This window comes from Zingiber officinale, chromosome 2A, assembly GCF_018446385.1.
Source record: "Zingiber officinale cultivar Zhangliang chromosome 2A, Zo_v1.1, whole genome shotgun sequence".
In the NCBI taxonomy this organism is placed as follows: domain Eukaryota; kingdom Viridiplantae; phylum Streptophyta; class Magnoliopsida; order Zingiberales; family Zingiberaceae; genus Zingiber; species Zingiber officinale.
Window position 1 is genome coordinate 107,400,091 of NC_055988.1, and position 14,256 is coordinate 107,414,346.

Sequence of the window (14,256 nt, forward strand, 5' to 3'; positions counted from 1 at the left end):
TTTTTTAGATTTTTAGATAGTTTTAATTAAATATACAAGTTTAAAAAAAAATAAGATGATTTTTTTTCTCCATCATTTTCTTCTGCCCACTTGCTGCCCGCCCGCATCCTGCCGGCTAGCAGCCACCGCCTTGCACTTCCTGTCCACCCACATCTTGCTGGACGGTTGCCACCGCCGACCACTTCCTATCCGCCAACATCTTTTGGGCCGACTGCCACCTCCACCACCCACTGTCGCTTCTTCTACCTCCGGTTGCCATAGGAAGATTGCTTCCTGCAGCTGCCACCTCTGGCCACCGGCCACTACTGCCACTTTCGGCCGCCGTGTTGCCGCTGCTCGTCCGCCTCTGCTGCCCACTAGAAGGTAGGACCTTTTCTATACTTGTGCTATTTCATGACAAGCTATGACGGTGGCATCTTAATTCTTAAAAAATGTTACGGATAGTAGAGTTTCAATAGATGAAAATACATGTGTTAAACAGCTATTTTTCATAGGATTTCTTTTGGATATGGTGAAATGCAGATTCTTGACTATAGTAGAAAGAAGGCACGTGGGAATGAGAGAGAACCAAAATTGCGTTAATGTTGCTCGAACTGGCTTTAGCTTGAGCAAGGTATGTGGAGCTCAACTCAAGTGGGCAACGTTCAACCAGATTGGGTGTGATTTGTTTAGGTTGTTAGCAACTCGTCCTAGGTGAGTTTGATAAGATTCAGGGACCACAAGCTTTTACTGCAAACAATTGGATAATTCTAGATTGGGTCTAGACAGTTGAAGTTGCATTGTCAAGGGCTAAGCTAAAGTTTATGTGAAAGGTTTGAGTTGGAGTGGAGATTGTACGGAAGGATTGGGTCAAAGTGGAGTGGAGTTGTCTTCAGCATGCCATTTGTTTTTTCATATTAACCAAAAAGATGGCATTGACAAATGATTCCACACATATGTTAGGAAATGTTGTTCAATTATAAAAGATGTTTTTTCTCAAAAATTGAGAATGGTTTAAGAAACCAACTTAATTTAGGCTGATAGACAAATGTTTCTAATAATCTGTGAAACAAGCTGATAAGTACATTAATCAACCAGTAATCTATGATGATGTTGTTTGATCTGCACTCTTCACCACATCACATGTGTTGTTTAGCCAACACAAATGTCACCTTTTGAGTAAAGGGAATGGAAAGCAATTCATAATAATAACAAAGTAAGTTCTTACATATCTGGTCCTGTCCGAGAGTTGAGATGACGGACGCTGAAGATGTGACGCTCCTATTGATCATGCGTGGACCTCCGATGAGACTAGCCTGCAAGTACAAAAACATCAGTGTCGAGCCAGGGAGTAGTTCCCCGGCGATGACCCTCCGACGCTCAAGTCATATCTCCGACGAAAACAGCAAGCAAGCAAAGAAACGAAAGTACGTAGCAACGTAACTGTAACTACAGTAAAATGAGCATGCCTCCGATGAAACTTGGGGCTCTTTATATAGGACCCCAGGAGCGCGCATGCACGCTTCTCGATGCATGCACATTTCTCAAATCCTTCCCTGAAAGGACATATCAGAAAAAGTACCTCTGACGTCATACCTCAATGACCCGAGCATATCCTGACAAGGCAGTGAAAGCTTCCATCGTACGATTCTCTGCCTGATCGTTACTTGATCATGTCGCCGACCATGCTGTCTGTCGGTGGCACGAATCTCGAAGAGGATATCAGTTGATATTGCTTTTGTCTGCTAGTGGGCCGAGCGGATGACCGCTAGGCTACTTCTGCTGTCTGGGGTGAGCGGGGTGACCGCTTGGCTACTCCCATTGTCTAGGCTTGCTGGGTCGTGTTTTCGCTTTGCTGGCATGATCTGATCTTTGGCTGATCCGGATGTCCGCCTGACACATGTCCAGCCGCTCAGCACATGACCTATCGGCCAGCGCCTACTTTGGTGATACAGGGCCTTTGAGCGTCGGAAGCTTGGTGCGAGATCGAGCTGTGATAACGTCCGACCGGTCATTCCTTAGTATGATCAACTGATGGGGTCGCTCGGTCAGACACTAGCCTGGGAGCATTGACCGTCTTGACTTTGACCTTCCACGTGACGCTGGCCTCCTATAGGACGGGACCTTACCTTACCACCGGATCAACATCTATATATTTCCCATTATATTATCAAAAACTGTTCCATTTTTTTTTTCCAAAACATCTTTCATATCTTCTCTTTTGTTTCTCAGCTCGAGTGTATGACTAAATTATTTTTTTTAAAAAATTAATCATTAAATTTAGAATAATTCTCTAAATTTATCTATTTTTATTTTAAAATTTAAAATTTTAATAAATTTTTTTTATTGTTTAATACCTAATTACAAAAGAACAAAACGGATGCACTAAATTAATAAAAAAAAATATTTGAAAAAATTAGGAGCATAGTAGTACCGATTTTTAAAAATCAGTACTATAATATTTTGTTCTTGTCAAACAATGTGGTGTTAATGTCGGAAGACTACACCAATATGATGGTGTTCTTAGAAGAACAAGAACTCAGAGTTGTAAAAGTTTAAAATCCTTTTTGCACTGCTGAAAAGGCCTTCAAATACTAAAGGAGGACGCAGATACACTCCAGGGTACTTCAAAGCTCGATAAAAGTTGGAATGGATTTAATTAGAGCTATGTAGGTCCATTAATAAATTTGGATCTAATCTTATTGATGAATCTAAGAAATTTAGGGTGCATTTGGTTTGTTTGTATTTTTATTTCATTTTCAGAAAATCATATTTTTTTTCATTTTTCAGAAAATGACTTTTTCTCATTTTTCATTTTCTTAGGAAATACTCTCTCTTTTACTTGAAAATGAACCTGGAAAATATAAACTAAATGTGTTTTTTATTTTCTCATAAAATAAAAATAGAGAACAACATGAAAAATGCAAACCAAACGCTCCCTTAGATTTTTGAAAAATTGGCATATAATGAAAGAGAGTAGTGCATTGAAGGTATTTATGGTGTATATGCCTAATTTTGACATCCCTACAATAAGTTATGTATATGTGTCGATTGTCTTAAAGTTTGAAACTTTGAAACCCTTATAATCACCGTTGTTAATGACTTCAAGTTGATAGCTCTAGGCACATATAAACTCCGAGGAACTTCATAAACCTATAACACTTGGAATGAGTCCGATCAAAATTATCTAAGTCCATCAATGAATTTTGACCAAACTCATTGATGGATCTATGAGATTTGAATTTCTGAAAAGTTGACATATAATGAAAATTGTACTGTATTGAAGGTATTTATGGTGTCCATGCCTGTTTCAGACATCCTTATGATAAATTTTGTATATGTGTCAATTGCCTTAAAGTTTGAAACTTTGAAAATCTTTTGATACGATTGTTAATGACTTCAAGCTGATAGTTCTGGATACATATAAACTCTAGGCCACTTCAAAAACTTGTAATACATGGAACAAGTCCATTTAGAACTCTCTAGGTTCATCAATGAGTTTTGATCGAAACTCATTATGGATTTAGAGGATTTGGATTTCTGAAAAATTGACATGTAATGGAATAGAATAGTGCAATGAAGGTATTTGATCCTGTCCGAAGGAGTGAAGCTGGAAAGCCGGGGAGGTGGCAGTTTCACTGATTGGATGAAGACCTCGAGTCTATCTGCAAAACAAAACCAAATCAGGGAAGGGGTCCCTGGTATTGGCCCTCCGACGCTCAGTTAGAAGCAGGAGAGGAAAAAACGTGAGAGCACTAAGGATAAAGATTTTTCTTGCCCTTTTTCTACCTAGCATACCCTTTTTATACCTTTTTTGGTGACCCTCCATCTTCCCATGTTTAATGATATTGATTACATACAGAGGATATCTTTATCTTATCTTCTTCTCATTTAATGATAGATGGAGTGTTCTATTTGGTATTCTCTTTCCTTTATTAATTATCCGTCTTTTCCTCTTTTATTATTTTATCGATTCATTATGTGTATAATGTCAATGTCATTCTTCGAGCCAGATGGGTAGCCCGCTTAGCTTATTCTCCTACCGACTGGGTTAACAATACTTGTTTACTTAGATAGTTGATCGGACAAGGATCCCTCCGATCGGTCGATAAACCGCTTCCCGCTCGGGTGCAGTCGAGCCTTGCTTAAGCCCTAGTGTTGACCGTCTTGCCTTTGACCTACACTATGACAATTGACTTATGATAGGTAGGCTCTTCCTTATCGCCGCATCACAAGCCACCCCTTCAAGTCTAGTCGAAGGAGGCTGCAAGTTCGACTGACTGGACAAGATTTGTCATTAGTGACTCTGAAGCCCGTTCGGCCCAAATGCTATAGTGTCTGATCAGACTGTGCTCGATCTGTAATCACTGGTTGGTCCACAAGCCAACGCCACTCAGCTGCATTTTACCGTTGTCGGGTTCAGTCCTGTGGTTCGTTCCTTGCGACGATCGGGAAGATGAGCAACAACACTTGGCAAATTGTCTTCAGTTATGTGTTTCCTAAGGCGAGTCCGGTTGCGACCGACGTCATCCAAATTTCTTGAAAACCATGCAAATCCCTGCTAATTATGTCCCAGCATGCGACCATACACTTTTAATTAAGTTCATTAAATGCTATCCGGTGATCGCAGGATGCATGTCCCTTATTGCCGCCGCACGCTTGATGTGGCAGGCGGACATCCACTTGTGATGAGACGTGCACCTTTTCAAAATCAACGGTTAGATATGCTTTTAGGTTTTCGTAACCTTAGATCGGAGGATTGAGGTCGATCGGCCGCGAGGTTTATAAACCTCGCGTGCTTCGCCGTCTTCCTTACTTTGCATCTTTGTCTTCTTCGGTGAGCATCTCAGTTACACTGTGTTCTTCACCTTTTCCGGCAATCTCAGTGATGTCCCTAGTAAGCCATCATCTCCTCTCAATCGAATCTGTTCATTGTCCTTAGCGTCCTCCTTTTCAATCGAATTTTTTCATTGTTTCCTGTCGACTTTTATTTTCGATGGTAAGCTCCTCTCAACCTCCTGTCTCCATCCCTGAGCTCTGGTATACGTCCATTGAGTCTAGGTTCGACGGAGGTGATGCAGAGAGTTTGAGAGCTACCTTTGAAATTCTTTTCGATTATCAAATCGGTCTTCCCTCGGCTTTTGACTGCCCGAACAAGGCCCCTCCAGGTTTTGTATGCTTTTTTAGGGATCAATTTACTGCCGATCTGCGGTTCCCTATCCACCCCTTCTTCTCTGCAGTTTGCAAACACTTTTGTATTTCACTCCATCAACTTGTGCCTAACTTTTTTCGACTGCTGTGCGATGTTATAGTCCTTTTTCGTTTGACGACATTCCTCTGTCCGCCGACTCTTCCACTATTTCTATTATCCAAAACTGTCTGAGCCGGGGACTTTTCTATTCTAAGCCCAAGTGGGCTTGGTCTTTTTCAATAAGATGTCATCCCCTAATAAACATTAGAAGGAATACTTTTTTTTTTTGTCAAATTCCCTGATCGACCCAATTTTCCAACCGACTGGAAGCTAGAGGTTGCGAATCCACCATCGCTCAGCAGGTACAAGGGCCGATTAGACTACCTTCAGGCGGCTTCCAGTTTAGCTGGTCAGAAATATGATATCCATAACCTACTGTTGGAGGGCATTCTCTACGTATTTGGCTTGAGTTTGATCTGCACAAAGCTTCCATTCAGCTTAAGTATGCTCCTTCTTAGTCTAACTTTTGAATGTAACTGATTTCTCTTTTTCTTTTGCAGCTCAAGTCATGTTGCGCACACCTGGCCAGAAAATCTAAACTCACTGACGTTGAGATCAATACTGTGACCGTAGCTGAGTTGGAGAGCCGCGGTTTGCAGTCGGTCGACTCTCATGAGGATCCACTCAGAGAGAGCACAAGAGCCCTTCCCAAGAGAGCGACGGAGTAGCTAGCCATACAGTTGGTGGTGAAGCGAATGTCGCAGTGGATCCCCTGCTCAAGCATCTTCCGATTATTCCAATCGCCGAGGCCTCGAAATCGACTTCTTCCGGGGAGCCATTGGTAAGCCGAAAGAGGCGCCACGCAAAGATTACCACCCTATCTACTACTTCCACGACACAAACTCCAACCAGGACCAGTCTACGTCTCTCATCCGAGCGGGGTGAGACCTCCACCCCTGCGCCCGAGCCAGCGACGACCGTCCCACATACTTCGCTTTCATCCGATTGGATGTCGTCTTTGTCTGGACAACCTCAAGGGACAATCTATGCATCGTCGATCGCTTTCATACCACCTCCACCACCGAAGATTCGAAAGTCCAACATCTGGTTAGCGTTAACATCTAGGTTGACCGGTAGAGCAACCTCATCCCTGTCTACCTCGAGTGGCTAGTATCACATAACGACGATCATTCATCTGCCCACGGACGAGTGGCACAACTCTAATAGCACTGAATCCCAAGCCCCAGAATACCAAATAATCATCCAAGGACCGCTAGCACAGATATGGGCTGACGCCCAAGCCTGTTCGTCGGTCATGCCTCTAGGGGCGCTTACCGATAGTTATACTCAAATGTCCACTGGGGTAAGTATTTTATAAGTTACTTTTTGTCGCCGCTCGACCCTAAAAAATTTCTCATTTCCTCGCAGTATTGGGTAGAGAACCTGGTCATGTGCCAAAGGCTCATATTTTTAGAGCAGGAAGTCAAACAGCTGCGAGCCCCGAGAGGCCAATCATCTGCTTCCTAGGCGCAGCTGGAGTAGATGAGTGTTGAGATGACTCAACTAAGAGCCGATCTGAATAAGAGCTCCGAGCAGCTTTGTTGGGACCGAAATGTAGCTAGAGGGGGGTGAATAGCTCGGCGCGATCTCGTGCTCGTCGTTGCTTGTTTCTTGAGATGATGTGCAATGGAAAATACAAAGAAACAACACTCAACGCTAATACTAGGAATTTACTTGGTATCCACCTCAAGAAGAGGTGACTAATCCAAGGATCCACACACTCACGCACCCTCTATTATGAAAAACTCTTCTTTACGGTAACTACCGAAGGCGGAGAAACCCTACAATACTCTCAATACAACAAGAAATAAAGAGAAGCAAATACAAGGGAAAGCTTACACGGTTTACACAAGAAACCCTAACCCTTGCTTCTTCTTCTTGTTGTAGATCTGCCTCTTGACTTGGAAATGCCTCCAAGAACCTTCAAGATCTGGCGGTGAGAACTTTGTGGAGAAGCTGTGATGTCGCTGTGAAGATCGAAGATGAAAGCCGAGAGTTCTACTGAGAGAGATGCTCGCCAACAACTAAATACGACGCCAACGGTCGAATCCCAATCGATTGGATTGCTCCCAATCGATTGGGGAGGCTTTGGATCGATCTGTCGATCGATCCAGAGCGCTTCTATGCTCTCGGGAATTGCTTGGATCGATCGGCCGATCGATCCAGAGCTTATCGCACAGAATCACGACTCTCAATCGATCGACCGATCGATTGGAGGCTCCCAATCGATCGGCTGATATATTGGGAGACTTTCTGTTCGCACGACACTTCTCCCCAATCGATCAACCGATCGACCAATCGATCAGCCGATCGATCGGGCATGAGCCAATCGATCGGCTGATCGATCCAGCTCAAGGTTTTTGCCCAAAACCAAGTCCAAAGTCCCTTAAGCCAACATCCAGTCGGCCATGACCTGTTAGTACATCATGCCTACCATCCGGTCACCCTTGACCTGCTAGAACTCTCTCACCAAGTGTCCGGTCAATCCCTTTGACCCACTTGGACTTCCACCAGATGTCTGTCAACCTTGACCCATCTGGATTTCCTTGTGCCAAGTATCTGGTCAATCCCTTTGACCTACTTGAACTTCCCAGCACCAGATGTCCGATCAATCTTGATCCATCTGAATTTTCTGTGCCTGGCTTCACTCACCGGGACTTCCTTTCTGCCTAGCTTCACTCACTAGGTCTTTCACCTGGCTTCACTCACCAGGATTTTCTTCTGCCTAGCTTCACTCACTAGAACTTTCCACCTGACTTCACTCACCAAGATTTTCTAGTCTGCCTAACCTTCTAGTTAGGACTTTCACCTGGCTTCACTCATTAGGATTTTCCAGTCAAGTATCCAATTAACCTTGACCTACTTGACTCTTCCTCACAATCTCCCCACATGAACAATCGCACCTGCAATCTCCATGTGTTGTCTACATGTATTGTCAAACATCGAAACCTAAACATTAAGACTCGAGCTTGAACCAATTCACGCTCAGTCAACCAGGTCAACCTTGACCTAGGGAATATTGCACCAACAATTTTCTCCTTTTTGATGTTTAACAATACCTTTAAGTTAGGCTAATCTCATAGCCTCAACTCTCCTCCTTGCCAATGTAAGAATGATGGTTTCCTTCATTCTCCTCCTTTCCTAGAGGGCAGACTCTCTCTTTAGGTAATGAAGGTCTAACTTAACCACACATTCTCCTCCTATTGGCACACATCAAAAATTCTCCCCTTGAAGAGTTACCCAACTTGTTTACAACTTCACTAGTTGTTCACAACACAATAACGAAGGTCCCACACCTTTCATTATTCTTAACGCTCATCCTTGAGCATATACCACTTGGTATATTCACACATGATTCAAATGAAGGTCTCATACCCTTCATTGTCATCAAATGCTTATCCGTGAGCATACACCACTTGAATAATGAAGATATCCACTCTCCATTATATTCAAATGCCCAACCTTGAGCATTTTCGCTAAAGAAGGTTAGCCACCTTCTAAGGTGTATGAAAAATAGATTTTCATGTCCTTAAAGAGTAACTCCCCCTAAAGATATGCACGTAACTTCTGTCATTGCACCAACAATGACTTGGAATCCCCAAACCTTTAGGAAATCCCAAATTTAGAAGTTTTGAGGTTCATAAATTCAATATAGAATCTAAACCTCAACCTAAACATCTACTTAGTCTTCCTTAACCAATTCATCCTTGTTTTCATCATAAAAACTCCCCCTAAACCCCCTAAATGTACACAAATGTGTTTTGAGGGGTTAGGAGTGATTTTATAGACTAAAAATAGTTTAGAATGCTGAAAGCAAGCTTTCCCAGCCAAAATCAGCATCCCCAATCGATTGGAGTTGGGTCACAATCGATTGAACCTGCCTGAATCAATCCACTGATCGATTCAGCTAGTGTGGATCGATCGGTGGATCGATCCAGCGAGTTTCTGCTCGCGAGAAATGCCTTCTCAATCGATCGCCCGATCGATTGAGGCACTCCAATCGATCGGGTGATTGATTGAAGCTCTGAAATTACTGAAATTCCATTTCAGTCAACTTCAGAAACTCGCCAAAAATTCTACAAAATTCTAAAAATCATGAAAATTCATGTAGACACTACTTAGGGGATATACTATCAAGGAAAATAGTTTTCTATGAAAATACTTTCTATTTTCCAAGATTGACACAAACTTGAAAACTTGTAAAAACTTTAGTGTTTTCTTCTAGTTTGTGTCTAACATTTCAATGATGATTACTATCAAAAGATAGTCTTCATCAAGGTTTTCTAAAAGCATTTTAAAATGATTTTCAAAATCAATATCCAACCATATTCTTTGAGCTCAATGCACATGACTTGTACATTAGCTTTCCCAATGATTGGAAAACACATACCTTTGTGTTTTGATGAACTTAAAACTCAAAAGAATGCACTAAATCAACATATTGAGTTTTGTTCATCATCCTAACATCTCACTTATATCTAATGTGCACTAAAACACATACAAGTCACCTTATAGTTCTTTTGTGAGATGTAAAGTTTGGTTTTGCCCTAATCTAGGGATCATACATATCTATCTAGGCATTTTGATATTAGGAACAACCACCAAATATGTTATTTGTTAGTAAATGTCATTTAGTCCTTAATTGCAAGGAATTAAACATAATGCATGGTATGTTATGGCATACATCAAAATGAAATAATTTTAAAAGGAAGATTTCCTATCACTACATGATGTATGTATGTCATGACATGGTAATTTTGTGTTTTTCATAATAAAACATGAATGCAAAAACAAATAAATAAATATGATGGCGCTCACTTGGCTACCAGGATTCGTAAACTCTAGTACTTATCCTGGAGATCTGGAGTTCAAATCCTAGGGAAGGTAAAAATCCACTGGCCAGGGGTGGAAAGACCTTGTGAGTAACGGCACACGCCCGAGGGTCGTCGGTCGACGACATAAGGGGTCACCAGTTGGGCCGCCATTGTGGTCGTCCAAGGGACCGCTAATGGGCCTCCAAATGGGCCGTCAGTTGGGTCGCCCAAGGGGTCGAGGGGTCGAGTCGTTACAGCTGGTTTGGCAGGTGCCTCTTTTTTCCTGGTTGCCTGGGCTTCTTCTACATTGATGTATTCATTGGCCTTTTCTGTAGATGTCCAAAGTCTTTTGGCAGTTTTCGGATGAGTGACCGGAAGAATTCTCCTTCAGTGAGACCCTGAGTGAAAGTATTTACTAATACGTCTGAGGAGACCGCCGGAATGTCCATTGTCACCTGATTGAAGCGTTGGATATATGCCCTTAAGGCCTCTCGGGGCCCTTGCTTCAGTGAAAATAGATTTACGTTCATCTTTTGGTGACGATGACTGTTAGAAAAGTGATGCAGGAAGGCCGCTCGGAAGTCTTTGAAGTTGTGGATCAAGTCGCTCGGCAAATGTTTGAACCAGCGTTCTGCCGATCTAGATAACGTGATAAGGAAGACTTGGCATTTTACCCTGTCCGTGTATTGGTGGAGCATGGTCGCATTGTCAAACTTGGCCAGGTGGTCATTGGGGTCAGTCGTCCCGTTATATTCCCCAATCGTCAATGGGGTGTAATGCTTCGGCAAAGGGTCATTTAGAATCCCCTATGAAAATTATTGATTGACCCGTTCGGGTGAGTCGTCTTCCTGAGTTTTCTTTTTTTGGTATTTCGAACGGGTGCCTCATCAGAGGATGATCCTCGATCTTTATTCGCGCGACCCCTCTCTGCTGGAGCCCATAACAAGGCCTATACATTAGGGGTTTATCTATAGGTGTCGATCAACATCTTGTTCAACTCTCGAGCGGAGTGTTGTTCAACCTGCTGCCCCACTATTGAGGCTACAGGTCCTGCATTTGACGATCGACCAGTTCTTGTTGTTGTTACTCCACTATCTTTGTCGCACGAGCTTGTATCAGCGGGTCGAGCTCCTCTTGCGTTAGCGTTATCATCGTGAATCATCCAACATCTTCCATTTTCTTGTTCGGATGCAGGCTACATTTTCACAGGCGGCACCAAAATGATCATGTCTGAAGGCGTGAAGCTGGAAAGCTAAGGAGGTGACAGTTCCGCTGACTCGATGAAGACCTCACGTCTATCTGCAAAACAAAACCAAACTAGGGAAGGGGTTCCTGGCGTTGGCCCTCCAACGCTTAGGTTAGAAGCAGGAGAGGAAAAAACGTCAGAGTACTAAGGATAAAGATTTTTCTTGCCCTTCTTCATACCTAGCATGCCGTTTTTATACCTTTTCTGGTGACCTTCCATCTGTCCTTGTTTAATGATATTGATTACCGATAAAGAATATCTTTGTCTTATCTTCTTCTCATTTAATGATAGATTGAGTGTTCTATTTGATTTTCTCTTTCCTTTATTAATTATCCGTCTTTCCTCTTTTATCATTTTATCAATTCATTATGCTCGCTTAGCTTGTTCTCCTACTGACCGGGTTAACTATACTTGTTTACTCAGATGGCCAATCGGATAAGGATCCCTCTGATCAACCAATAAACCGCTTCTCGCTCGAGTGTAGCCGAGCCTTGCTTAAACCCTGGTATTGTCCGTCTTGATTTTGACATATACTATGGTAATTGACTTGTGACAGATAGACTCTTCCTTATTACCGCATTAATATTTATGATATCAATGTCTAGTTTAGACATTTCAACGATAGGTCATGTATATATGATAATTATCTTAAAAATGAATCTTTGAAAACTTTTTGATAACTATTGTTAATGACCTCAAGTTGGTAGTGTTGGGACCTTGACGTCCGTTAGAGGGGGGGGTGAATAGCGTCTCACCCAAATCGTCACTTCCTACACTTGTTAGTGCACAGCGGAAACAAAAATACTAACAAACAAAAAGGAAAGCTAACCCAATGACACGTTGTTTAACGTGATTCGGAGATGAAGCTCCTACTCCACGGTTGTCCGTAAGGTGGACGATCCCGATCCGTCGGTGGATGACTCCCCGGAAAACCTCCGGCTAGCTCGTGTAGCTCCTTATGGGTGGAGAAACCTCTCCACAACCTTGTACAAGCACACTAGATCACTTGGGCACTAGGAGACTCTAATTAGGGTTAACCACCACTAATTTTGTCAGCTTCAACCAAGCTCCCAAGGCTTAGTTATATAGGCCACGGGTTGGAAAACCCCGCCTACCAGTCGACTGCTAAAACATGCAGTCGACTGCCCTCTGTGGAAATTCGACCGTTACATCCCAACGGCTCGATTCCACACTAACCGAGCGAACAGAGACATTCTGTTCGCTGCCAGTCGACTGCACCAGTCGACTGCTAAAACATGCAGTCGACTGTTACAGTACTGCTACAGTATCGCTATAGTAAAACCCTAAAACTAAGATTTTACTCCGAGTACAATCTCTCATGCACTCGTACTCTCACCCTTTTGACTTATTTGATGCTTCATTTGCAACTTTGACCTCTTGCCTTCAAGCCTATTTCCTTTGGCTCTCGTCCCTCGGATGCATTCAAGCCCGCGGCTCGTCCCCAATGTCATCCTTCGTGTATGCCTCGAAGTCACTTCTCTCGGCCCTTGTCCTCGCTGCCTTGTCCACGGTCCCTCGAATGCTCCATCCTTCACCGAAACCGAAGCCATCAACCTGAGTCACATGTGTATCCTGCAAACCTGCACAACTCAAATACACATATCAAATACAAGGGTGAATCTAACTTAAACCCTTTGCCCAAACACCAAAACACATGGTCCCGCGGACCATCGCGATTGCTCCAAGGCTACACACTTGGCAACCACCTTAACAATGCATCATGTATTGGAACCTATCCTAAGGCTCCCCCTACACCTATGCTCCCCATTGAGCTAGGATTTTACCACAGGATTTTTAAGGACCTATTCCAAGGCTCCCCCTTTACCTAAGCTCCCAATTGAGCTAGGATTTTACCACAAGGCTTTTTAAGAACCTACAAGGCTCCCCCTACGCAAAGGCATTAAGGTTTTCCCAACTTAACCTTACTTCTCCCCCTTTGCCTAACATCCAAACAGTTCTCCAATAATATCCCAATTGTTGAAAATTTGTCATCCAAATTTACCCTAAACTCATATATTAATCCCTCATGGATTTCATACACCTATATGAGTTAACTTGGTCAAAATCCAATGTTAAAAATAATTTCAGACTGGTATCAGTCGACTGCAAGAAGTACCAGTCGACTGCTCTTATCGAAACAACACACAGAAACATTCTGTGCTCAATTTTCATTCCTGCCAGTCGACTGCTAAAACATGCAGTCGACTGGTGCAGTCGACTGGCACAATTTTTTAGCCTTTTTCAGCATTTCTGACCCAATTTCAGAAATGCACCAATAATTCCACAGACCTCCAAAAATCCCCAAATTTTGTGGAGAGGTCTGTTTTACCCATGTCTACTTGGGAAAAATATATTCAAAAATGTATCTATCACCAATCCCAAGATTGACATAAAATCCAAAACTAGCTTAAATGGTTCAATAGAACCTTGACCTAAAGTCCTAGTTTTGGCTTCCTCTTGATGTATTTGCCCATGTCAACCCACAATGCATCCCTAGCATTGGTTTATATGACATCTATACATCCAAAACCAATTATCATGCAATATGACCCCAATGTCATATTTCTTGCATGAAACACAACTCAATTGTGCCAAAACCCTAGGTTTGAGACTCAAGTCCGTCTCCAAGCCACTTGGCACATTCTATGACCCAATCTAGACTCCCAAGTAAAGTTCACCTGAGATCCATTGGCCATGGGTCCCAACTTGACTCTTTGAGCTCCTCCTAAAGCTCTTAACTTTAGCCACCTCCCTAGGTGATTCATCCACAATGGCTAGGCCACATCGGTGCACCTTCGGTGACACTTGACCTACAAACCTAACTTTCTTAACCTTGGGCACTTTGTCCTTGGTTAATTTTTCCTTACCTTTAAATGACTTTCCCTTACCATTTATTGGCTTATCCTTACTATAGTCATATGCAACCCTAGCATAAGACTTTCCCT